General features: G+C 36.0%; 1 pseudogene across 1 annotated transcript; it reads right to left on the bottom strand.

Moving 5' to 3' along the window:
• Positions 1–24,090: 24,090 nt before the first annotated feature.
• LOC311174821 (small ribosomal subunit protein uS14-like) lies at positions 24,091–24,261 on the bottom strand (annotated as a pseudogene). Its single transcript has one exon. The product of its transcript is annotated as a small ribosomal subunit protein uS14-like (transcript).
• Positions 24,262–24,519: the final 258 nt, after the last annotated feature.

Consider the following 24,519-nt stretch of genomic DNA (forward strand, 5'->3'; position numbering starts at 1 on the left):
ACTTCTGTATAATATTATCTTTGTGCTCTGAGTAGCTTTTCAAAAATTCAGATTCCATGCTTGTGGCATAGGCTCCATATGAACCTAGATGTAGTGGGAAAATAGCTGTGGCTATATCTGTAGTAGAGCTGGTGAAGGTCAAGCTGGATGTGCTAGGCAGTGGTGCAAAGAAACGAGGAGATGGGAATACTGGGAGGGATCTGGGTTCTCCTTGAACCTCCAAGACCCAGGAGATAGTGAGGTGGAGCCTATCTGGAAAGGTGCATAATCCAATGAGTTCATATGAATAGTGACCTTTTACAGGTCCATGCAACTAAACAACTTCTCTTTTTTTACTGCTCAAAAAATAAAAATCAAATCCACATGCGAGTATTCCGATTTTCAAGGACTTCAGTAGTCCAACCCAGTGTACAGGCTACGATTGATCTGTGGTTTTTCACTGTCAACACCAATAATACCCTTTGCTGGAGGTTTTGAAAGTCTTTGCTATAAATTTTCCAAGGGATTGTGATTGTTTATCAGGCATTTAGTTTGTCATGGTGTTAGATTGACCAGGCAATTGCTCGTGTGGAATTTGTAGGTTGTGATTTGATAAATTAGATGACTGCTGCTACATAGGGAGCAGTTTGTGTTTGCCTTTTCTTTGATAATTCACTGGAAAACTGTGAATAATAATATTGCATATAAAAGAGACAAGGATGGATAAAGGTGTAAGGGAATAAATTTTCTCTGTAAGTAGCAAACAGCCATGAATGTTTTATTAAATTTTCCAGGCAGGGAGCCTGCCACTCTAAGCATGAATTCTTATTGTAAGGAAAATTTAGACCAGTTATAGATTTACCGTTTCAAAGCAATCAAACAAAGTTGAAGTGTTTTACATCTTGACTATAGTTTTTGGTGGGTGGGCAGGGTTAAAGATAAAATAAAGAACCATAATGGAAACTTTCAAGCATAATATTTTTAAGTTGTCAGTAATGGAAATCAAATTTGGCTGATATGAGAAGAAAATTACTCAAAGGACACTAGGGTAGAGTATCGGTTTGGACTATGCAGATTGATCAACAGTTCAAATCTTGCTGCAGAACTATCTCAACGGGGACCTTGCTGTCACTGCTGTTAAGGACTACAGCTTACTCTGTTGACATCCTAGTGATGGACTCCAGAAGCTATCATCACTCTGCTATTTCTGTTACCTAAAGATTGATTTTTGTGACAGTTACCTCTATTATCATAGATAATTTATTCCTTTTGTGCCTCATCTGTCATTGGATTTGGTGGGTTTGGGTACTCATGACACCCGAGTTCATCCATTTTCTCCCATTCCATAGCTCAGTTTTGTTCTACCCTGATCAGTGCTTTTACGTTCACATAAATGATCTCAGTAGGTTGTGAATTCAGCTGACATTATAATTTAGAAACCTGCAGGATCAAGGTTTGAGTTTGATTTTCAGTTATCTCTGCCCTGCGGCTGAAAGCGATAAGAGATTCTTTTAGCAGTCAGAGAAACTTGGGATTTCACTTCATGCTGCTAGCCAAGAATTTGTGATTTCAGCTTGTCATTCTTTTCCTTTAAGTATTGTAGAACTGTTAGAGGCAACCTGCATGGTTCATAGTTCTCAAATTCCCCACACCTGTCATACACTTCTGTGATGATGGCAAATGTGGTCCGTGTTAGCATTGCTTTCAGAAAGAACTTATTTAAAGTGATAATTTGATAATTATGTCATGAGCTTCCATATTTCCATCCCTTAATACTGACATAAGTTTCATTTTTTTTTTATTTCAACCAGGCCATATATCCAATTCTACTTTTCTGAGGGACCATTCTTGCAGCTGCAATGGGTACCAATTTATGTTAGTGTTTTCAGCTAAAGCAACTCTATGTGATATAAGCAGGAAATAATTAATTGTTAAGCTATGTAGTTGCACAGAAGCTTCAGGGCTACAGAGTTAGGAATAGTGCTCTAAATCATGTCTTATAAGGAAATCATTACTGCTGCTACTTTGACTGTTCTGTCTGCATTATTGAGGACAGTAACAATGGACCTTGGGCTGGAACTACTAGCACTGCTGCCATTGCCACCCAGGGATATTATCGTACTCTTGTTATTGCCAGAGTAAATTGCTCACATTCTCCTCTTCTTTTCTTTTTTCTTCTTCTTCTTTTTTTTTTTTTAAGATTTGTTTATTTGTGCATACAAGAACTGGGGTACAGGCCAGAGGTGCAAGGGAGTAAGAGGATGCACCAGAGACAGAGCAGGGAGCAGAACAGGCTGATGGACCGAAAAAATTGCTGAGGGGATCAGCGAGCACGACAGGAGAGGTCTGCCGTGCATTGTGGGTATCTCCCTGGCTGGGGATCAAACCCGTGCTGCAGAGGCCGCGGATGGCTTCACAATGCTGCGCTCAACCTTCTGGCACCACCAGGGAGGACCTCCTTTTCATTACTGATTTGTAATTCAAGATTGAAGGAAATTCTATGGGGAGTACACCTGAGGGAGTGGAGGAAAGCAAATATTGTTTAAAAATGAACAATGATGTAAAAAATAAAAAAAATTAAAAAAGGAACAATGATATAAAATATATATAAATAAATTAAAAAATAAATTGGAGATTAAAAAAAATCTAAAGCGGATGTATCTGGCTACTGGAACTTAGGTCATGGGCTATATCCCTGTTGTGAGGAACAGGTGAATAGTTAGCATTTTGTTTTCTATTGTGTGTGGCAGGCTCTGCTACCTGCAATATTCAGAAAGTAGGGAATACCCACAATAAAGGGAGTAATTTGTGGCAAAGACTAAGTCAGCACTCAGCACCTCAAGCCTCTTGTAGAGAGACTTTGCCAGGAAAACAATGAATTTTATTTCCAGGCTCCATTGCCACTGTAGAGCATCTCTACAAGTTCGGGATATAGAGCCAAGTAATGTGTCTGTGTGCAGGGACTGAACCTTCTACAGGCATGTTTGTGAAGGAGATATTTTTCAGAGTGGCTCTGGGGGCTTTTGGCATTCTGAACCAATCATACTCACTTGTGAGCGTTGTTTTCAATGGAGTCTCTTAGGACAGATCCAGAGTTCAGCTGTGCCTTTTTTTCTCACTGAGTTTTTTTTGGCTTGAGTCTCCATGCTTTTTAAGTCCTGACTCATAGAGAGTGTCAGATGGTACATGACCCAAAAGAATGATAAATATCTTTTATGCTAAAAGGTACATGAAGAGTTTGGAGATGTTTATCTTCACTCAGTATTTGTACCAAAAAACTTGATTAATATACCTAGAGGATGTGCACAGATGGTGGTTGTGAGAGCAAAATATTCTACTAGATTCAATCAACTTGTGAGTTTCAAGTCTTAAATTCCATCAACAATAAAGATGTGAATGCACAGTAGATGCATTGTAGAGACTGTGGCATTGTGATAGTAGTAACTAGCATTTATTAAGTGCTCATCAAGTAAAGCTACATGAATTATTTTATATGGTTGAAAGATTAAACTTCTGAAGCATTTGCTATTGGAATATCTGTTTCCTAAGGTCATTCAGCTAGGTTGGCAGGAGTGGACTTTGGACCAATAGCTTTATGACTATAAAGTCCTCACTTAGGCCATTAAGTAACTCTGTCTGTTATCATGGAATAGATTTATCTGCTCTGGTCAGAATTACATAGAATTTGATAAGGAAGTTAATACGGAGGATCCATATTTAACAAAGGAAATCAGAGAAATATGAGTGCTCCAAATGGGAGTCATTGGCCAGAGGCTAATGAGGCTTTTGGATAGAATGCCTTTTTATAGGAATTAGAAAAATCTTGGTAAGACGGGTGAGTTATGTTCATTATGGTTGAAAGCTTGATACTGCAAGTATGGCCTGTGGGCCAGCAGTATTGGCATCATCTGGAAGCTTGTTAGAAATATCTTTGTTTCTGAAAGAATAAAATAGGAATAGCAAATGAAGGAATTTGCGATGCTTTCTAGATGATGTCTTGCATGTTATTGCATAGAAGAGATTTTGGTGCCCTAGTGAAAAAACATATGTATGTCTAGGCAAGAGTGCAGTATAGACTAGATGTACAATTAAGTCTTTTCTAATGTATTTTCCTTTGTTCTGTTTTCAAATACATTATAAAGATAAAAAGATCATTTATGAATATCCATAATACTGTCTGCGTGTTCTGCTCCCCACTCTGTCTCTGGTGAACTCTCTCACCCTCCTGCGCCTATGGCCTCTACCCCAGTTCTTTTTTTTATTTAAATATTTTATTTTATATAATTATTACATCTTTTTTCATCTTCGCACAATGTATGCATTTTTGTTTTGGTTTTATTCCCCATTCAGTTGCACCTGCCCTCTTCTTTTCCTCCCCCCCCTCCTTAGTATGTCTCTGGTTTATAGTTGCTTGTTGATTTTGATTTTTACTTTGTATTGATTAGTCTTTTTCCTGGTCCCTTATTTAAGTTTTCTAGATTCCTGCTATGAGTGAGACCATCGGTATTTTTCTTTTTCTTTCTGGCTTATTTCACTGAGCATGATCCCTTCCAGCACCATCCATGTTGCTGCAAATTGCATGTGTTTATCTTTTTTGATTGCTGAGTAATATTCCATGGTGTATATGTACCACATCTTGATCCAGTCATCTATTTTTGGGCATTTGGGTTGTTTCCAAAGCTTAGCTATTGTAAATAGTGCTGCTACAAACATAGGGGTGCAGGTGCCCTTTGGAATGGATGTTTCTGTGTCCTTTGGGTAAATACCTAGGAGTGGAATTGCTGGATCATATGGAAGCTCTATGTTTAATAGTTCAAGAAATCTCCACACAGTTCTCCATAGTGGTTGGACCAGATGGCACTCCCATCAACAGTGCAGGAGAGTTCCTTTTTCTCCACAACCTCGCCAACATTTGTTGTTGCTAGTTTTTTTAATATGTGCCATTCTCACTGGTGTGAAATGGTATCTCATTGTAGTTTTGATTTCATTTCCCTGATTACAAGTGATGTTAAACATTTTTTCATATGCCTGTTGGCCATTTGCATTTCTTCTTCAGAGAAGTTTCTTTTTAGCTCTTCTGCCCCTTTCTGGACTGAATTACCCAGTTTTTGTATAAGTAAATAAATGAACAAATCTTTTTAAAAAATCCATATAGGTGAGAAATACTAATATGTGCTATAAAGCATGTAACTATGAGTCCAGGTTTCTTCACTTTAATATATTTACCGAGTTTTTCCTTTATTTTTCCAAGTTCTGATATTCCAAGTAGTGTTACAGAATTCGTAAGACATATGGTAACTAAGAGATAATTCATTCATAGCTATCACTGGCTTGGACCAACATTTTGCCTTCTTTGTTCTCTTTGTCATGATTCCACATGTGGACTTTCCTTGCAAAGATCACGTAAATTCTCGTTTCAGGAGGCACCTGCCTGTCACAGATGCAGTCATGAGAGAAAACCCCGTAAGGTTTTCCTTCTGGAACCAAAAGGCTTTCTGCAGTCCAGGTGGCTCTTATAGCCCTAACCAGATGTCTGTCCAGACCCATTAAGTCTTGGCACACATGCTCTGGGAAAGGACTTAGACTGTGTTACCCATGAACAAATGCTGAATGAATGGAAACTTTCCAGCTGTGTGCCCAGAAAGAATGTTTAATGAAGACAACTGATGTCTCTAAATGGCTTATTTTCCCAATTGTTCTTAAGGCTGTAACTTACTGATAAACACTTCTGAGGCAGTGCAAAGAAGGTATTTAAAATGATAATACCTTTACTGTTTATTAAGACACTATCTTTATTTTCGCATTCTCATTTATTTTACTGCTAAAGTTTTGGAATGGTTTATTGAGATTCATTTATTGTTATTATTGTCCCTTTTCTCAAATCAGTGTGTGTGTGTAAGTCTACAAACCATTTCTTATAAGTAAACATGTTTGAAAAGGTTCTCCATCCCTGTATTTAAAAAACATAATAAAATAACAAAAAAATAGGTGTAAAGTGATGCTGAGTTCTGTTGAACCATGCCACACTGATCCTTCAAGGATCTGACTCCTGCCTTTCTTTTCTTTTTTTCTTTTTTTTCCTTTTTGAAGCTTTAATGTAAGACAGCTAATAAAGGACCTATGTGAACATCTGATTATAAGATTGAATTTTAATAGTATGGTAAATATTTTTTCTAAAATAGTATTTAGTCATTAAAATTGATGCTGTAGAAACATTTATTTGCTTTGAAAGATTTTCACTGTATTGGTTAAATTAACACAAAACTAGCTCTATTCTTATTTTCTTTTTTCTTTTTTTTAATATTTTCTTTTATATAATTCTTACATCATTTTTCATTTTTGCACAATGTATGCATTTTTCATTTTGATTATATTCCCCATACAATTTCACCCCTCTCTTCCTTTGACCCTAGTCCTTCCTCTCCCCGCCCCACCCCTGCCTTCCTTATCCCTTATTTCTCCTCTCTCTACCTCATGTCCCATGCTCAATTGTACAGGTCTACATTTCGCTAACATGCAGCTCTTCCTTTCACCTCTTTTTCCACATAAAATTCCAATCTGCTCTCTGCATTTTGAAGGTCTTCTTATTTTCAAAGATGCATCCCATTTCCTTCATTTTATTTGGAACTTCTAATTGGTTAAACAAGTTCAGATATGCTAACTAAACTTCTGTTTTGAATTAAGATTATGACTGTAAAATCTTGCACATATATTTCTTTTATATATTTTATTAAATATATTTTTTGCATCAGTGTTTCCTGATTTCCCTACAGAAAACTGGCTTTATATTGCCTTGTACCCAAAGTGCTCATAAGGTAATTTTTATGTGGATATTGAGTAAAGGGAAACAAAGAATGAAATGACCTAAAGTAAATAACCCAGGAAGATTTCTCAAATTGTGAACCAGTTATGCAGGACCAGAAAGTCACAGGCAAGAATATTTTTTTCTTCTTTTACATGTTTATGTCCTTTTCATCTATTGAAAACTTCATGGTGCAGAGTCCATGACTTACTCATCCTTGCACTTTCCAATAATCATTTTGATCATCGGCTTGATATACTGTTTTTATAAGTTAAATGATCAAATAATGATTTCATTGAAAAACATTACTTCATCCACTTGGGACATTTACTGTGACTTTAAATTCCTGAAATGTGTTGCACCCCCACCTTTTTTTCTGAGAAGATTAATTTTTATCTAAAATTTCCTTATAAATTTTCTTCAAATGTTAGGATTAAGAGCATAGGTACATTTGCTCCCAAATGTTTATCCTACTCTTCACTGGTGATCAATTTAGAATAGTCTGTTCTGGCAAGAATAAACAGAGCAAATGATCTCTTTCTCCCCTGTGAGCTCTTGAATTTCACTTTTCCCTAGAATGAAAACTGCTTCTTGCCAATAGAGGATTTTTTATACTGTCATCTTAAAAATGGATTTTCTTTTATCAAACCAATAGCCCTTATATATGAATTGTTTTCCCTCATGTGGAACTTTGGGATCAGTGTCTGTTTTGTGGTGGTGCTGTCAGTGGAAGGATGTCATTTGTCACATCTTAGAATGAGTAGCATCCTTTCTTCTTCTGCCAACTAAGAAAAACAAGCCCTTCTCTGCCCAAATAAGACAATTGTACTTGGGTCACTTATTCTTTGTTTCTGTGATTTTCAGGTCATTTGTCACTGTTGGGAGATTTAAGGTTGTTTTCATTCTTTATTTTTCATGGTTTCACAGCTCTTTGTCATTATTTACCAATATCCATGTAAAGATGGTCTTAGTGGCATTTTAGGAACTGAACAAAATTGCAAAGCAGTTTGGGTCTGTTTATAGTCTTATCCTACTTCTCTTTCTATGAGGTCTTCTTTCCTACTGACCCTTGGCCAGTTACTTAGAGTCTTTACATCCCATTTACTTAATATTCTATACATTTTGCCTGCCCTTTTGGGTCAGTGTCCCAATGATAAACCATTCTCCCACTAAAGCACTCACCAGCTGGCTATCATATAGAAAGTCATTAATGACCCAATGTCTTATTCTTCTACGATGAAAATGAATGTGATGGAACAGGTAAGAACTTCATTATGAATTCACTAACAAAGGAATTCACTCAATAATTGTGGCATTTCTGTTGCCATGAGGTGGGACGCTAAGGTGTTGCACATCCAGAAGGGGTATGTAAGTAGCGCTTACCCTTACCATTTGTAAGATTGGTACTGGTAGGGCCTCCCTGGTGGCGCAGCGGTTGAGCGCTGGGTTGTGAAGCTGCCCGCGGCCTCTGAGGCGCCGGTTCGATCCCCGGCTGCTCCCCGGCCACCAGAGGAGGGTCCCACATGGCGCGCAGACCTCTCCTGCCGCCCGCTGCTCCCCTCAGCAGTGTGCTTCGGTCCTTCTGCCTGCTCTGCTCCCTGCTCTGGCTCTGGTGAATTCTCTCACCCTCCCACGCTTCTGACTGTACCCAGTGCTTGCATAAATAAATAAATAAACAAACAAACAAACAAATAAATAAATCATTAAAAAAAGAAAAAAAAAGATTGGTACTGGTAGTGGTAAAAACAATCTAAGAATGTGCAGTTTTAACATTGTGTGTTTCTATTCATCTTCTGTGGCGGAATTAAAATGCTATTATGTCATAACTGCACTGTGCCTCATGTAATGTCATAGAAATTAAAGGGAAGTCATTTTATTCTGTTTTAAAAAACATTACTTGTAGATAGTAAAAAGCAGCAACAGCAGGGCTATTAAATTTTCAAATTTTGTGGATACCTTTATTATGCATTCCAAATTTTGGTAAAATCTTTGATCAGTGTATTTAATGATTTATATATTTAAGATACATGACACATCATATATTCAAAAATACCTTGCTCTACATTATTCTCGAGGAACAAATCAGTGAATATGTAGAATGTTAGTCATCAGAGCATTCTTAAATTATAGATATGGCAATGATAAATATAGAGGAAAATGAAAGGAAAAGATTTGAAGCGTCAATGATAATTTTAAGGAATTTGTAAAGACAGACAGCAGATGTCACTATTGCTTTTCTTTATCCTTAGTTTTTTTTTTCTTTCTTAATGACATTTTTCATTTTATTTGGAACTTCTAATTGGTTAAATAAGTTCAAATATACTAACTAAACTTCTGTTTTGAATTAAGAGTATGACTGTAAATCTTGCACATATATTTCTTTTTTATATTTTATTTTGTTTTTTTTTACATCATATTTCATTTTTGCACAATGTATGCATTTTCATCTTGGTTATATTCCCCATACAATTCTCATCCCCCTTATTTTGACCCTAATCCCTTTCCCCCTCCCCCTACATAGTGTGTGCCTGCATATATATTTCATAAAGAAGATACTTACATTTTTTATGCATAGGTTCATTAAGTCAAAATTATCAGTTGATAAAAGTTTTTATAATTATTATATAATTAAAAATGGGTTCTGGTGAAAATGAGTTCTTATCTCTGTTAAAGATAAGATTTTCCTGCTCTTATATTAAGTGACCAATCATCTAATTTATTCATATTTCTAATAAATTCACAAAGAATCTACAATGTGCTAATACTGACTTAAATGATTTACATGTAATAACATATATATATGTTAATATGTATCTAGGTGGGTACTATATTATTCCTGTTTTGGGAATGAGGAAACTAAGGCGCAGAGAATCCTATAGCTGGGTCCTGTGGTACAGGACTTAAAACTCGGAATTAGCAGAGTTGGGACTACAACTTTTAATGATGATACAGTAACTCCAGTACAAGTCCATATTTTAGTCAATGCTTTTCTTGTAATTTAACCTCAGGTTGTAAAATGAATGAACACTATCACTCATTATAAGGTCGACATTGAAGTCTAGGAAACTAAAAGTCAAATCTGGAATTCTTGTTCAAGTTTCATACTCATGTAATTCAGCTTATATATTTAGTGAACACTGAGAGTAATCTATAACATTATCTGCCTTTAACTAAAGTTTCAAACAATACCTCTCTCCTGTTTTTCTGCAGCACTTTGGGGTGATTCTGATTACCCTATTGAGTGTCATGAAATTATAGAGCAAAAAGTTCCTATATTATGTAATATACCTATGATGTGATGGTACTTTTTGGTGGGCAGCAGTGAAGGTTATGGGTATGATGTAATCCACAAAGAGTGTAAATACCTATGTAAGAGTGTGGAGAATATTTTTGTTTACTTTTTTATGTGTCTTTCTTCCATTATGCTGTTTACAAATAGATAGTTGATAAAATTGAATAGCAACCAAAGATTGAAGTTTAAGTATTTAAGTATTAAGTATTTAAGTATGGGTGAGGAGATTGGGCAAATAGTGAGGAGGAAAGACCATTTTATCCACAGTAAATGATCTGGGTTGATGGAATATATTGCTGGGGTTGGAGCAGGGAGAGGAGGCTGAAATATTAGGAGAGCCAAAGGAAGATAGAAATCTTCCTTTTTAGAATCTGCAATAAAACAACCATCCCAGTGTTGTAAGGAAGTAGCAGGCTGACTTATGGTGTGGCAACTCAGGATAATCAGAGAAGGAGTTATGTTATGGGTTTAAAGGAGGCCAACTGGAAAGAATGTCTGCCTTATAGAGGAGCTCACTAAGGAGGAGACAGCAGTGCAGCTGCAGGGTGGGAGGGCCCTGGAGATGGCCTGCGAGCAGGTGGCATCGAGCTGCATCATCCAGGATGGCCTCTCAGATTTACTGGGGATGGTTGGTGTTGCTTGGGGACCTTGCTCAAGTACATCGGAAAATTGCTTCAGTTTGTGAGGTCCCTCAGTTAACACTTGAATCCAAGGAATGATTTAGCCAAGGATGACACCGTTTCTACTTCCTAGAACAGGGATACGGAATTTGTATGTACAGTGGTTTTACTCAATTAGTTAGGGAATTGGATTTTGCACTGCGCCTACTACTATCCCTAACCCCTAATCCTGTTGATGTGGTTTGGAAAAATACCTACTATTCTATGGTAATGACCAATTATGTGGCACCTCACCCACCAGCACATTGACAACCAGTATTTTTTCCAGTTCTCTGTACTTAGAATTCAGGGGACTTAAACATTATAAAGAGAAGATATTATATTTCATAATATCATAAAATGTAAGGGAGTGTTTTTGGCATTTTTTTTCCTCTAAGTTACCTAGTTGTGTAACAAGACTCCTTTGACACCTGGGGTAGTGTATTTGATGTCTTTAAAGAAATTATTAAATATTTAAACCATGGAGCTGATTTAGATACTTTTTCAGGAATCTTCCATACCTTAAATTTATTTTCTAAATTCCAGAGTACACTTACTTTTCTATATAGTCTGTAACTACCACTTCTTTTTACTTGTAATCTCTTTTTGGTATTAATAGTTTAGGCTGAATTTTTGGCTTCTGGCCTTTAACTGACTTACTGAATTTTTTTTTCATCTTGTGCCTGAAAAGATTTCTTAAAATAAAATTCAGTCTCCCTTTTGTTTTCAGAATGATTGCATCTAATTATGTAATTAGGATAAATACATGCAATCAGGAGCAAGTAATACATATTAGATTCTAACTTTGTAAATTTTATTTTTGATAGGAAATGCCTCAGGGGCAGAGCTTTGTTATTTATGTCTGCTGAATACTTTGCAGTTTTGTGCATGTACCAGGAACTCAGTAGTTACATGTTGAATTAATGAAGTATTTTTAGGATGCTCTGCAAGATTCATCTAAAAATATGTAAATTTTCTCAGAGGCTAGGAAAATGTTTAGTTCTTTCAAACAACACTATTTTTGGAACATGTTATCAATTTGGAATTAATTGATTTATCAAGTGCTTATTTTGGCATAGTGGTGACTATTGGACATTAGTTATCTTTGAAAGAAGAATGATTTTTATAGATCATAAGTTAGGTCAGTTAGTCATCCTAGATTTACTGTGTTTCTGATGCTGCTTCCTTAGATTTGATCTGGCTTCTCTTGTACATTTGAAGCTTATTTAAGAGTGTGTCAGAACAAGCTGTCTCTCCAGCCTGAATTGTTAGCCTCAAGGGCAGGGACCATGTTTGTTATATTATGTTCAGAGCAGGGCACAGGAGAGAGCTGCCTAGATAATAAAGGATGGTGATGGACTCAAGTGGGTGACCTGGCTCCTCTGTCTGGACAATACAGGCTGGAAAGCACATGCTGTCTTTCTCAGGGATTTTTTTCTTGACAATTCTGAAGCTATTCTTCACCTCGATGTGAAGTCATATTTATTTTACTTAAAAAAAAAAGACATGCCTATAATATAACTTGCCTACTTCATTTTGCAGAATCCCAGTTTTAAAAGCTCTTAAAAGCATACCCTGTTTTATACCATGGAATATTACTCAGCATTCAAAAAAGATAAACACATGCAATTTGCTGCAACATGGATGGCGCTGGAAGGGATCATGCTCAGCGAAATAAGCCAAAAAGAAAAAGAAAAATACCGGATGGTCTCACTCATAGCAGGAATCTAGAAAACTTAAATAAGGGACCAGGAAAATGAATAACTATAAGAAAGTGAAAATCAAAATCAACAAAAAACTATGAACCAGAGACACTTTTAGGGGGGCGGGGGCGGGAGGGGAGGGATTGGGGTCAGAATGGGGGGCTGCAATTGTATGGGGAATATAACAATAAAATTTATTAAAAAAAAAAGAAAAAAAAAAAAAGAAAAGCATACCCTGTTTTATTTATGTTTTTATCTTTAATACTTCATAGAGCTCCTGACATATGCAGGAGTTTGAGAAATGCATTTTGAAACAAGTTGAGTTAGGACCTTTGACAGTGGGTAATCAGGTAGTTGAGAGGGGAATTAAGATCTTGAAGTCAGATTTCCTATCTCTTTTTAGATAAACAGTGGATTCTGATGACTCTTAGACATTTACCTGGAATCTAGCCTTAAGGTCATGGAGTTACTAGAAACAACAGACCTGGCAAAGGTAGTTAAGTTTGTAATTGTCTTTGCTTTCACCTTTACTTTGTAAAGTTAGCAATCTGGATAATGGCAGTCTTTACTTGGAGAAGTTTGTGCCACTAAAGGAGTACAGAGGAACTGGGAGGCTGGAAGCAGGAAGGCATACTTCTTGTTAAAAATGGACTTTCTTTATTTTTTTTTATTTTTTTTTAAATAATAAATTTTATTTTTATATTCCCCCATACAATTTGCAAACGCCTCATTCTGACCCCAATCCTTCCCCTCCCGCCCCCCCACCCCCCAAAAAGTGTCTCTGGTTCATAGTTTTCTGTTGATTTTGATTTTCACTTTCTTATATTCATTTTCCTGGTCGCTTATTTAAGTTTTCTAGATTCCTGCTATGAGTGAGACCATCCGGTATTTTTCTTTTTCTTTTTGGCTTATTTCGCTGAGCGTGATCCCTTCCAGCGCCATCCACGTTGCTGCAAACTGCATGTGTTTATCTTTTTTGAATGCTGAGTAATATTCCATGGTATATATGTACCATATCTTCTTGATCTAGTCATCTATTTTTGGGCATTTGGGTTGTTTCCAAAGCTTAGCTATTGTAAACAGTGCTGCTATAAACATAGGGGTGCAGGTGCTCTTTGGAATTGATGTTTCTGTGTCCTTTGGGTAAATACCTAGGAGTGGAATTGCTGGATCATATGGAAGCTCTATGTTTAGTAGGTCCAGAAATCTCCACACAGCTCTCCATAGTGGTTGGACCAGTTTGCACTCCCACCAACAGTGCAGAAGAGTTCCTTTTTCTCCACATCCTCGCCAACATTTGTTGTTGCTAGTTTTTTTAATATGTGCCATTCTCACTGGTGTGAGATGGTATCTCATGGTAGTTTTGATTTGCATTTCCCTGATTACAAGTGATGTTGAACATTTTTTCATATGTCTGTTGGCCATTTGCATTTCCTCTTCAGAGAAGTTTCTTTTTAGCTCTTCTGCCCATTTTTTGACTGGATTATTTTCTTTGTTGTTGCTGAGTCTCATCAGCTCTTTGCAGATTTTTGTGATCAGTCCTTTATCATTAGTGTTGGGTGCAAAAATGTTCTCCCAGTTGGTGGGGTTTCTCTTTGTTTTTGTTATTGTCTCTTTTGCTGTGCAGAAGCTCTTTAATTTGATGTAGTCCCAGCTGTTTTCTTTGCCTTCACTATCACTGCTTTGGGTGATGTGTCTGTAAAGATGTCTTTGATGTGCAAATCCCGTAGTGTTTCGCCTATATTTCCTTCTATGTATTTTATGGTTTCAGGTCTTATGTCTAGTTCTTTAATCCATTTTGAGTTGATTTTTGTGTATGGTGTGAGGTAGTGGTCAAGCTTCATTCTTTTGCATGTAGCGACCCAGTTTTCCCAGCACCATTTATTGAACAAACTTTCTTTGCTCCAATGCATAGTCTTTGCTCCTTTGTCAAAGATTAGTTGACCATAAATCTGTGGGTTTATTTCTGGATTTTCTATTCGATTCCATTGGTTGTATGTCTGTTCTTGTTCCAATACCATGCAGTTTTGATGATTATGGCTTTGTAGTATAGTTTGAAGTCTGGGAGTGTGATGCCTCCATTTCCTTCTTTTTTTTTCAGTAGAGCTTTGGCTATTCGGGGTTTTTGGTGATTCCATATGAATTTCATCAATAATTGTTCTATTTCTTTGAAGAATGCCATTGAGATTTTGATTGGAATAGCATTGAATCTGTATATTGCTTTTGGTAGGATGGCCATTTTAATAATGTTTATTCTTCCAATCCATGAGCAGGGGAGGTCTTTCCATTTCTTTGTGTCTTCTTCTATTTCTTTTAACAGTGTTTTATAGTTTTCTTTGTATAGGTCCTTTACCTCTTTTGTTAGATTTATTTCCAAATATTTGATTTTTTTGTTTTAATAATAAAAGGGATGGTTTTTTTGATTTCTTCTTCTTCAGATTTATTGTTTGTGTATAGGAAGGCTACTGACTTTTGCGTGTTGATTTTGTATACTGCCACTTTACTGTATTGATTGATGAGTTGAATTAGTTTTTCTGTGGAGATTTTGGGGTTCTCTATGTATATTATCATATCATCTGCAAATAGTGATAGTTTGACTTCTTCTTTTCCTATTTGGATTCCTTGGATGTCTTTCTCTTGTCTTATTGCTCTGGCTAGGACTTCCAGTATTATGTTGAAAAGCAGTGGTGAGAGTGGACATCCTTGTCTTGTTCCAGATCTTAATGGAATTGCTTTCAGCTTTTCACCATTGAGAATGATACTGGCTGTTGGCTTGTCATAGATGGCCTTTATGATGTTGAGGTATGTTCCTTGTATCCCAAGAATTTCAAGGGCTTTTATCATGAATGGGTGTTGCACTTTGTCAAAAGCTTTCTCAGCATCTATTGATATTATCATATGGTTTTTATATTTCTTTTTGTTGATGTGTTGGATAACGTTGATTGATTTTCTGATGTTAAACCATCCTTGTGCCCCTGGAATGAGTCCAACTTGGTCGTGGTGAATTATCTTATGGATACATTGTTGGATTCTGATAGCTAAAATTTTATTGAGGATTTTTGCATCAGTGTTCATTAGGGAGATTGGCCTATAGTTTTCCTTTTTTGTGTTGTCCTTATTCGGTTTTGGTATTAGTGTAATATTGGCTTCATAGAACGTGTTTGGTATTGTCCCTTCCTTCTCAATTTTTTGGAAGAGTTTGTGAAGGATAGGCACTAATTCGTCTCTGAATGTTTGGTAGAATTCATTTGTAAATCCATCAGGTCCTGGGCTTTTGTTTTTGGGAGCTTTTTGATTACCATTTCAATTTCGCTGCTTGTAATTGGTCTGTTTAGGTGTTCTATTTCTTCTTTATCTAGCTTTGGGTGATTGTAGAGTTGTAGGAATTTGTCCATCTCCTCTAGATTGTTGAACTTGTTTCCATATAACTGTTCATAGTAGTTACTGATTATTCTTTTGATTTCTGCTATGTCCGTTGGATTTCTCCTCTTTCATTTATGATCCTGTGTATTTGTGCTTTCTCCCTTTTTTCCTTTGTGAGCCTGGCTAGGGGTTTGTCTATTTTATTGATTTTTTCAAAGAACCAGCTCTTGGTTTCATTGATCTTTTGGATTGTTTTTTTAGTTTCAATTTCATTTATTTCTGCTTTGGTTTTTATTATTTCTTTTCTTCTACTGGTTTTGGGGTTTTTTTGTTGTTCTTTTTCTAGATCTTTGAGCTTCGAGATTAGGTTGTTTCTTTGAGTTCTTTCTTGTTTTTTGATGTGAGCTTCTATTGCTATATATTTTCCTCTTATTACTGCTTTTGCTGCATCCCATACATTTAGGATATTGGTGTCCTCCTTGTCATTCAATTCAAAGAATTTTTTAATTTCTTCTTTGATCTCCTCGTTAGTCCAGTGGTCTTCCAGTAGTGTGGTTTTTAATCTCCATGAGGTAGGATTGTTCCTTTCCTTCTTTTTATGATTTATTTCTAGTTTGATGCCTTCGTGGTCAGAAAAGATGGTTGGTATGATTTCAATCTTGGTGTATCTGTTGATGTTTGTCTTGTGCCCCAGTATGTGATCGATCCTGGAGAATGATCCATGTGCGCTTGAGAAAAATGTGTACTCCGTTTTTTTTGGGTTTAGTGTTCTATAGATGTCTGTTAAGCCCAAATGCTCTACGTCCTTATTTAGAGCTTTAGTTTCTTTACTTATTTTTTGTCTTGTTGATCTATCCATTGTTGATAGTGGTGTGTTGAAGTCTCCCACTACGTATGTGTTTTCTCTGATGTCTGTTTTCAGAGAGGACAACAGTTGTCTGATATATTTTGGTGCTCTTTCGTTTGGTGAGTATATGTAATGAGTGTTATTTCTTCTTGAAGTATTGTCCCCTTAATCATAATGTAGTGACCATTGGGGTCTCTTTTTATTTTTTTGAGTTTGAAGTCTGTTTTATCTGATATAAGTATAGCTGTTCCTGCTTTCTTTTTTGGCCCATTTGCTTGTAGGATTTTTTTCCATCCTTTGACTTTGAGCCTATTTTTATCTTTTGTAGCTAAATGTGTTTCCTGGAGACAGCAAAAGGTTGGGTTTTGTTTCTTAATCCAGGCTGCAACTCTGTGTCTTTTTATTGAAGAGTTTAGTCCAAAAAATGGACTTTCTTTATGATGGCAGGTTGAAGCCTTATAAAACACCTGTTTTGGTGTTTTACTGAACTTGTTTAAACCTGAATTGCTCAATGCCAATATAACGGGAATGAGTACCTGTATTCTGATAGTAAAGCATTCATTTGTGAAAGATGGTAAATTTTTTGGAAGTATTTCAGGATTGAAATATATTTGTAACTGTGAAATATGGCAATTATTAATTATTATGAGAAACCTAGTAGAACTGACTCTGATATTCTAGATTAATGGTACTTGATTTTACTAATCCAAACTCAAGTCATCATCTAAAAAAGCAGATTTGCTGTCTTTTCAGTGATTCACCTCTGGCTATGTTCTAGCCCCAGAACTGTGACTTTAAATTACTGATAATTTCATTTTACTTTCTCCTAGGGTTGCCATTTTGAAAAGTGGTGAGAACATTCAAATCATTCCAAATTTGATGCTTTGAACTAAAGTTAACACAAGGCTACGATTAACTTATTTGGGTCTCTTTTGAGGTCAATAAAAAATGAGGAGGAAAGGAATTACTTCATGAACATATACTACGTTTAGATGTGTTAGCTAAATGTAGACATTATATTTTACAGATGAGAAATATGAGACCTAGAATTGTTAACTGGTTTCTACCAGCTGCACCAGTTATAAGAAGTCAGCCAGAATCCAAACTAGTCTGAATAACTCCTAAGCCCACATGTCTCTGAGTCCTCTACTGATATTTCCTTCTGAGTTTTGCACTTAATTATATATTCACAGAAGCTTTTTTCTCATAAGGCACTTACATTGGAATTACAGTTACCTCATTTTTTGTTTTATCTCATTAGTCTATGTTCTTCTTAATGAATAGGGTTGTATATTTGTATTTTTTAAACTTCTGGCATAGTGCCTCTTGCATGTAGTAAATGCTTTACAAATATAGAATAAAATTGTTTGATAACCTGACATTGTTTACTACCTGATAAAGATCTTGGGGTAAAAACTGGTCTTTCTCCAAATAGTGCTAAATGGTTAGTAATTAAAATGTGAAATCACAGTTGAAATATTTTAATTTTCACTTCATCAATGCTTTCATTTTTTTTTAAAAAGAAAACAACTGCTTTTAAATAATGATTTATTTTTCTTAAAGTGTAAAGGAAAATATTCAGAGGAGATACAAATAAATGATTTGAGATCTCTATTCTTTGGGAATTAATTCACTGCCAAGTGGCAATGATGGAAGATATTCATGGTATTTACAATATAGGTTAGAATGTTTTAAAGCCTTAAGAAAATATTCAAACAGATTTATAAAATTTAAAGGAAATGTTATTTTTCATCTGCGAAGATCAGGGAAGTATTCATCAAAGAAGGGGCATTTGACCTGGAACTTAGGAAGATGTGTATGTTTTGACAGATTTCAGGGGAAGGGACTCCAGGCATAGGAGAGAGTTTGAGAATAATCTTAAGGCATAAATGTCAAATAAGTGAAAATTAGTCTACTAGATGAGGGTATAGTCCATGTTAAAGATAATGAAAAAGGTAAGACAGGAAAGGATCCTTGGGGTCAGAGCTTGTACAACATGATATTTAAGTTCCTTTTAAAACAATTTTATTATCTGATAATTCCCTTAATGCCATGACAAAGCACTTGGGTTTTATTAAGGAAGTGAATCTAAAAAATTTTTCGTGACATCTTATCTTCAGTTGATAGTCTTACAAATGTCATGGAATGACACAATCAGAACTGTGCTTTGTAAGCACAGATTTAAGATTACTTTGGCAGCAATGTGTAGCATTGAGTGAAATGGAAAGGGACTGAAGGTTAGAAGTTAGAAGGCTTTTGCAATAGTATGGATTAGAAAATGATATAGATATATTAGAAAATAGTACAGATTAGAAAAAGTAGATTGCAGAGTAGAAGAGGTTGTATAAACAAGAAACAAAGTCTTGAACTTGATGACATCAACGGGAATAAATAATTAGCGATAAATTATGATGAATTTTAGAATCATACTTGATAGGACTGGGAAGTTGATTGAATGCTTATGCATGCATCTATCAATAGTGTGTTTGAGAAGGTGTGTTTAAAGATAATTTTAGAGTTTGGAGGCCTATAAGAGTTTGTGAATTATAAGTTTAAGAGCATATTTGAATTCAAGAAATCAGTTGGTGAAGACTAGTTAATAGGAGAAAGATGAATTTGTTTTGGCTTGTGTTGGGTTGATGGCAAGGGATATCTATTAGTTCGAAATAGGAATAAAATTAAAAGGCTGATATTATTTCTTAAAGATGCAAAGTCTTGGTGAGGGAGGTTTAGGATGCAGTACAAAGGAACAATATTTAATTTTAAATATGCTATATCTATTAATCATATATCCTGAGTGATTTCTTCATTAGTAAATAGTTGGGCAGTTATAGCATACAACACGTAGAAACATAAACCAATAAAACTATTCCTGCACAGATAATTCATAATAGTTGCCACAATGAATTTAGAATAGCCATTTCTGGTATAAGTAAAAAAAAGACAGCTTTAACTTCCGAATTGATTTGGATAAAGTGACCCTAGGAACTTCCATTATAGTGCTTTTTGTATTTAAAGTCCAAGACCCTTCCTTAGGCCCTATGGTTACTTAATTTTCTTATTGTTAACAATCTCTTATAAGGAGATGTGGCTGGAAGAGGATTAGTGTTATCTTGGGGCCATTTTTATCAATTGGTGCTTGAAGGAGGTAGATTGATCTTCTGAACGTTAGATTTCATTTTATTAATTAATGTCCAGCAGCGCCAGAATTTGCGTAATTTAGGTGGGGCACAGTTGTTAGGCCATTAACTCTCCAGCTACATTTGTTATCTATTACTTAAACTGAAATTCACTTTTTAAATACTTTATTCAAATCTGTGTACCCTGCTTCTCTTTCTTTCTTCTTTCTCTTTCTTTTTAAAAATATATTTATTAAATACCTGTTTCATGCCATATATTATATTGAATGCTAGATATGGATTGATGAAATTCCTGTTTGTAGGGATCTGACAGTCTAGTGGGTGTAGAATCATAGGTGCTCTGGTAGAGGAGTATGAAAAGGGAATTCAGTTAAACCTGCAAGTGGAAGGGGAAATAGAAATGGTTTCCTGAAAGTGGTGACTTCTAACTAGTTTTGAAGATGAGTAGGAAGTTGCTGGACTGAAAAAGGAGCTGTAATACAGGAGAGTATTTGCTAGGGAGAGATTTAAAGTCACAATCAAAGGTTTACAAATAGTTTCTATAGTTGCAAAGAGGGCATATTGGGAGAATTCTAGGAGATGGAATTAGAGAAGTAGAAAGAAGATATATAATTATGCACCCTGGGTTTAAATAAAGACTTTAAATAACTTCCTAAAAGCTATAGAGAACCATTATCGGATTTTGTGAAAGGGATTAATGTGATAAAGTGGTTAGTTTAGAAATATTATTCTGGTTCAGGAATGGAAACTGGATTTAAGAAAGGCAATACTGGAGGCAGGAAAATTTGTAGAGGCTACTGCTGAAATCTGGGGAAGAAGTGGATGAAGCCTAAACTAAGGTAGCTGAGAAACAATGAGGAAGGATAGACTCAAGGATAAATTAAAGAAGTAGATGATATGGGCCTTGGAGCATGTTTCACAGACAGGAATAAACTTAAATATTTAATTTAGATATTTGAATGTTTAATGTGATTATTTGCTGAGGATATAGAAGTAAGATCTGATTTTGGAAAGCAGAAACTTCAGATTTTGACTTTTGGAAGTAGAGACTCTCATTGGTTATATAAGAAGACTGGACCACTAGGGAACCAGCTGAATGTTTTGAACAAGAGATAGAATTATCTTGTGAATTGATGTCTTAGACATGGATGCTAAACCTCAAGGGTAATGGAGTGAGGGCTGAGTTTAGAGTCTTGGGAAGACATTTTATTGATGATCAGAGGAACTCTAAGAGGAGATAGATACAGAGGAAGAGTAAGAGGTAAGAGAGAGCAATGTAATAGAAAACCAGAGAGGAACAATATGATAGAAACAGAGAAAGAGTTTAAAGAGGGAAGAAATGTTATTAGTGTGAAATCTTCCAAAAGTTATAACACGACCTATGGAAAATCTTTCACTGTATTTGGCATAAAGATATAATCAGTGACTTTCCACATGAACAGTTTCAGTAGACCAGTATGAGCTGGGCTGAATTTGGGACAGAATTGTATCTAGTTATAAGGAAAACAACTGAGTTTGGAACAGAAAATGAAATAGCTTTTTCATGATCTAAAGTCTTGGGAGCAAAACAAGATTGGGGGCCAAAATGAGCAGCAAATTATTCCAGATGAACAGGAAGGGAGCAAACATGAAACTCATACAGAGATTCAGTTGTAATGCGATGTAGTTTTAGCTGGCATGGCTCTGGTTAGGATATCTGAAAGGTATTATGTGACTTCTGACACCACATTTCTGACTCTTGTTTTCTGTCAACCACCATTTCTCATCAAGGGGCAGATCAGAAAAACTGACCAGTTAAATGCAACTGTTCATCTGGTATTAGGCAGCCAAGAACTCTTTCAACACAACAAGGCAGTGTATCCATGGGAAAAAAAGTTCTTTATCAGATACAGTAGAGACCCCAAAATCAATAAACGCTTGACAATCTGTAAGCATACTTTTGATGATGGATCCAATACCACTGGAAGTGCTTAGATGCCTCAGCAGTGTTTGACTTTTGTGAAAGAAAATCATAACTGCAAATTAGATGCCCTAAGATGACTTGAAACTCATTGTTTTCAGAGTAGGTATACTAAGGATTTCATGTATCATGTATCACATTTTGAGGAATGGAAATCCAGCATCATTGATGAGGTAGCTCAGGAAGTTAATTTCTGGAAATTAAGGATTGGAAACAAGGCCACTGTGCATATTGATTGATGTCCAACTGGGCAGGCTGTTCTCTGATCAAGGACTTGCTTAACCTAGAAAAGCAGCTCTGGAGTAAAGGCAAGAGGGCTGATTCTGTACTTGGTTTACATTTGTATCTACTTCCTATTTACTCCCTCCCCTTAGTTACCCATTTTCTTTGGTTACTGATTTTAAGTTCTGCTTTCACCTGTGTCCCTGGAGTCTTTGCTACCTGGGCTTATTATATTTTCATGTGAATTCCTGATAGCTGGCTCTGATTTACCTTCCTGGATCACACCATGTCTTATTAACTATATTTCCTGGACAGAAATATACTTTGTTAAAATAGATCTGAGCAAAGAATTTCACTCACTCTGATCACCAAGATGTTGATTGTAATAATTTCGAGGTTCTTTCAATCCAGTTGTCTACCTTTAACAATATGAGGAGCTCTCTGATTCATAACTTTAGTAAGACACAAAAGAGTTTGTGGACAGTATATGATTCCATTCTGGAAGAGCCTCTCTAGTTCATACAGTTCAATATCACAAACAATAAAACTGGGCAGTGACTTTTGGTATTTATTTCTAATTTCTTGGTGAAAACTACTAGCCAGAGAAATGGCTTTTGTTCTGGTCTGATTTGAGAATTCTTAGTTGACCATATTTAGTGTTATAACTCACCTCTGAGCCTTTTCTATATGTCACGTGCTATTTTTAAATACTGTGCTCTTCCTAGTGATATAACTTATTTGTTCAAATACCAGTTTTGGAATGATTTTTCTGTTGATACTGTGAAACATATTTAATTCCTTTTGTTCTGAAAAATTCTGGTACCTGCTTTATTTTTTCTGCTTAAATGGTTGGTGGTCATTGCCCTGTGGCTGCCTCTGTACTATCCCATTCATCTTTCCTTGTGGTTCTTGCTCATTTTTCCTGTGTAGCACTCCCTGTTCTTCATTCTCCTCACTGTCCTTGGAATGAGACAGGTTTGAGTTAAATTTTAGCACTGTTAGTTGCTGTGTGATCTTGGAAAAGTCATTAGACATTTATTTGCTTTAATTTTCCCATCTCTGAAATGGAGTCATAATAGTTCCTTCTTCATTAGTTGATAGGATTAAATGAGGCAATACAGACAGAGTGCTCAGCACAGCACTAGCATATAGCAACCGTTTCATCATTATTGGTGTTTGCTGGTTGATTCTTAAGCCTAATATGTATTTACTCCCCTCTATTAAGTAGAAAAAAATCCCACGATACTGCCTGTGTTATACTTTTAAATATCTCCCTTTTCCAACAGCTAACTCATTGTGATTTTGATTTGTATTTTGCTGATAATAAGTAATGTTGGATATTTTTTCATGTGCCTGTATACCATTTGTATGTCTTCTTTTGAGAAGACTTTTCGATCTTCCCATTTTTTGATTTGGTTATTTATTTTCTTGTGGTTGATTTGTATGAGCTCTTTGTAGATTTTGGATATTACCTTATTATAAAGTAGTACATTTTCAGTCTCATGCTTTTGATGGGTAAGGAGCTTAGGTCTGTTTTCTTTGTACCTTCTGCTCCGGGACAGTGAAAGTATTGGGATTGGGCTGTTATGTCATCTGGGAACTCTGTTGGGGGAGAATTTGTCTCTAAGTTATTCAAATTGTCAGCATTTTTTTCCTTCAGGATGTGTCACTGGGGGCAAGATTTTTTACTGGCTATTGACCGGAGACCTCCCATAATTCCATCACATGGCTTCCTCAACAGGCCTCCTTGCTTTGTCAGGACATCAAGGAGAATTTCATTCCATCTTATGGAGTCTTATGTGATATAACATGGAAGTGTTGTCCCATCATCTCTGTCAAGTTCTGTTGTTTGATGCCAGTCATATCTCTCCTGCATGGATGAGGAGATTACAAAAATATGTGGCTGTTAGGAACTGAACAATGTCTATGTGTGTGTGACATTAAGGTCTGTGTGCTATGTCCAGGTGCTTGATGAATTGTACTGTTATTGGATATACTACATTCTTCCATAACATTTTCTTTCTTTCTTTTTTTTAATTGAAGTATTTTATTGTATGTACAAAGAGCTAGCATTGTTTCTGCTTTACGGTAGATTTCTTCACAACCAATTCAAGGAAGTTCCTTTAGTCCAACTTAATGAAGACTATATCCTTGGCATACTGACGGAAACACTGGCGGCCCATGTTGAATCCGTATTTCTGGATCAGGCCGTGTCGGTTTGAGCAGACTCAGCAAGAGCGAGAACCCTGGCCGGATTTTCTTGGGTGACTCCAGTAGAGTTGCTGGTGACCCATCTTGCTTTCTCGGAGGCAACGAGGCTAAAAGTCCCCAACATTAATTTTCTTTTAAATTTCTAATCAAGTTATCAAAATATGGTATGATATCAGGAATTCTTGGAAAAATCTGACTGCAACAGAAAGTGTGAAATGAAAGTTCTTACCTTGAAAAACCCTTTTGAAGTTAAGAAACTTAGGAAAGGCCAACAAGTTTTATAAAGGTAATTCAGGAAATGAGGTAAAAGTGTTGAGGTCTGAGCAAGGCAGAAAGGGTTT

This window comes from Talpa europaea (assembly GCF_964194135.1).
Source record: "Talpa europaea genome assembly, chromosome: 8".
Taxonomy (NCBI): Eukaryota; Metazoa; Chordata; class Mammalia; order Eulipotyphla; family Talpidae; genus Talpa; species Talpa europaea.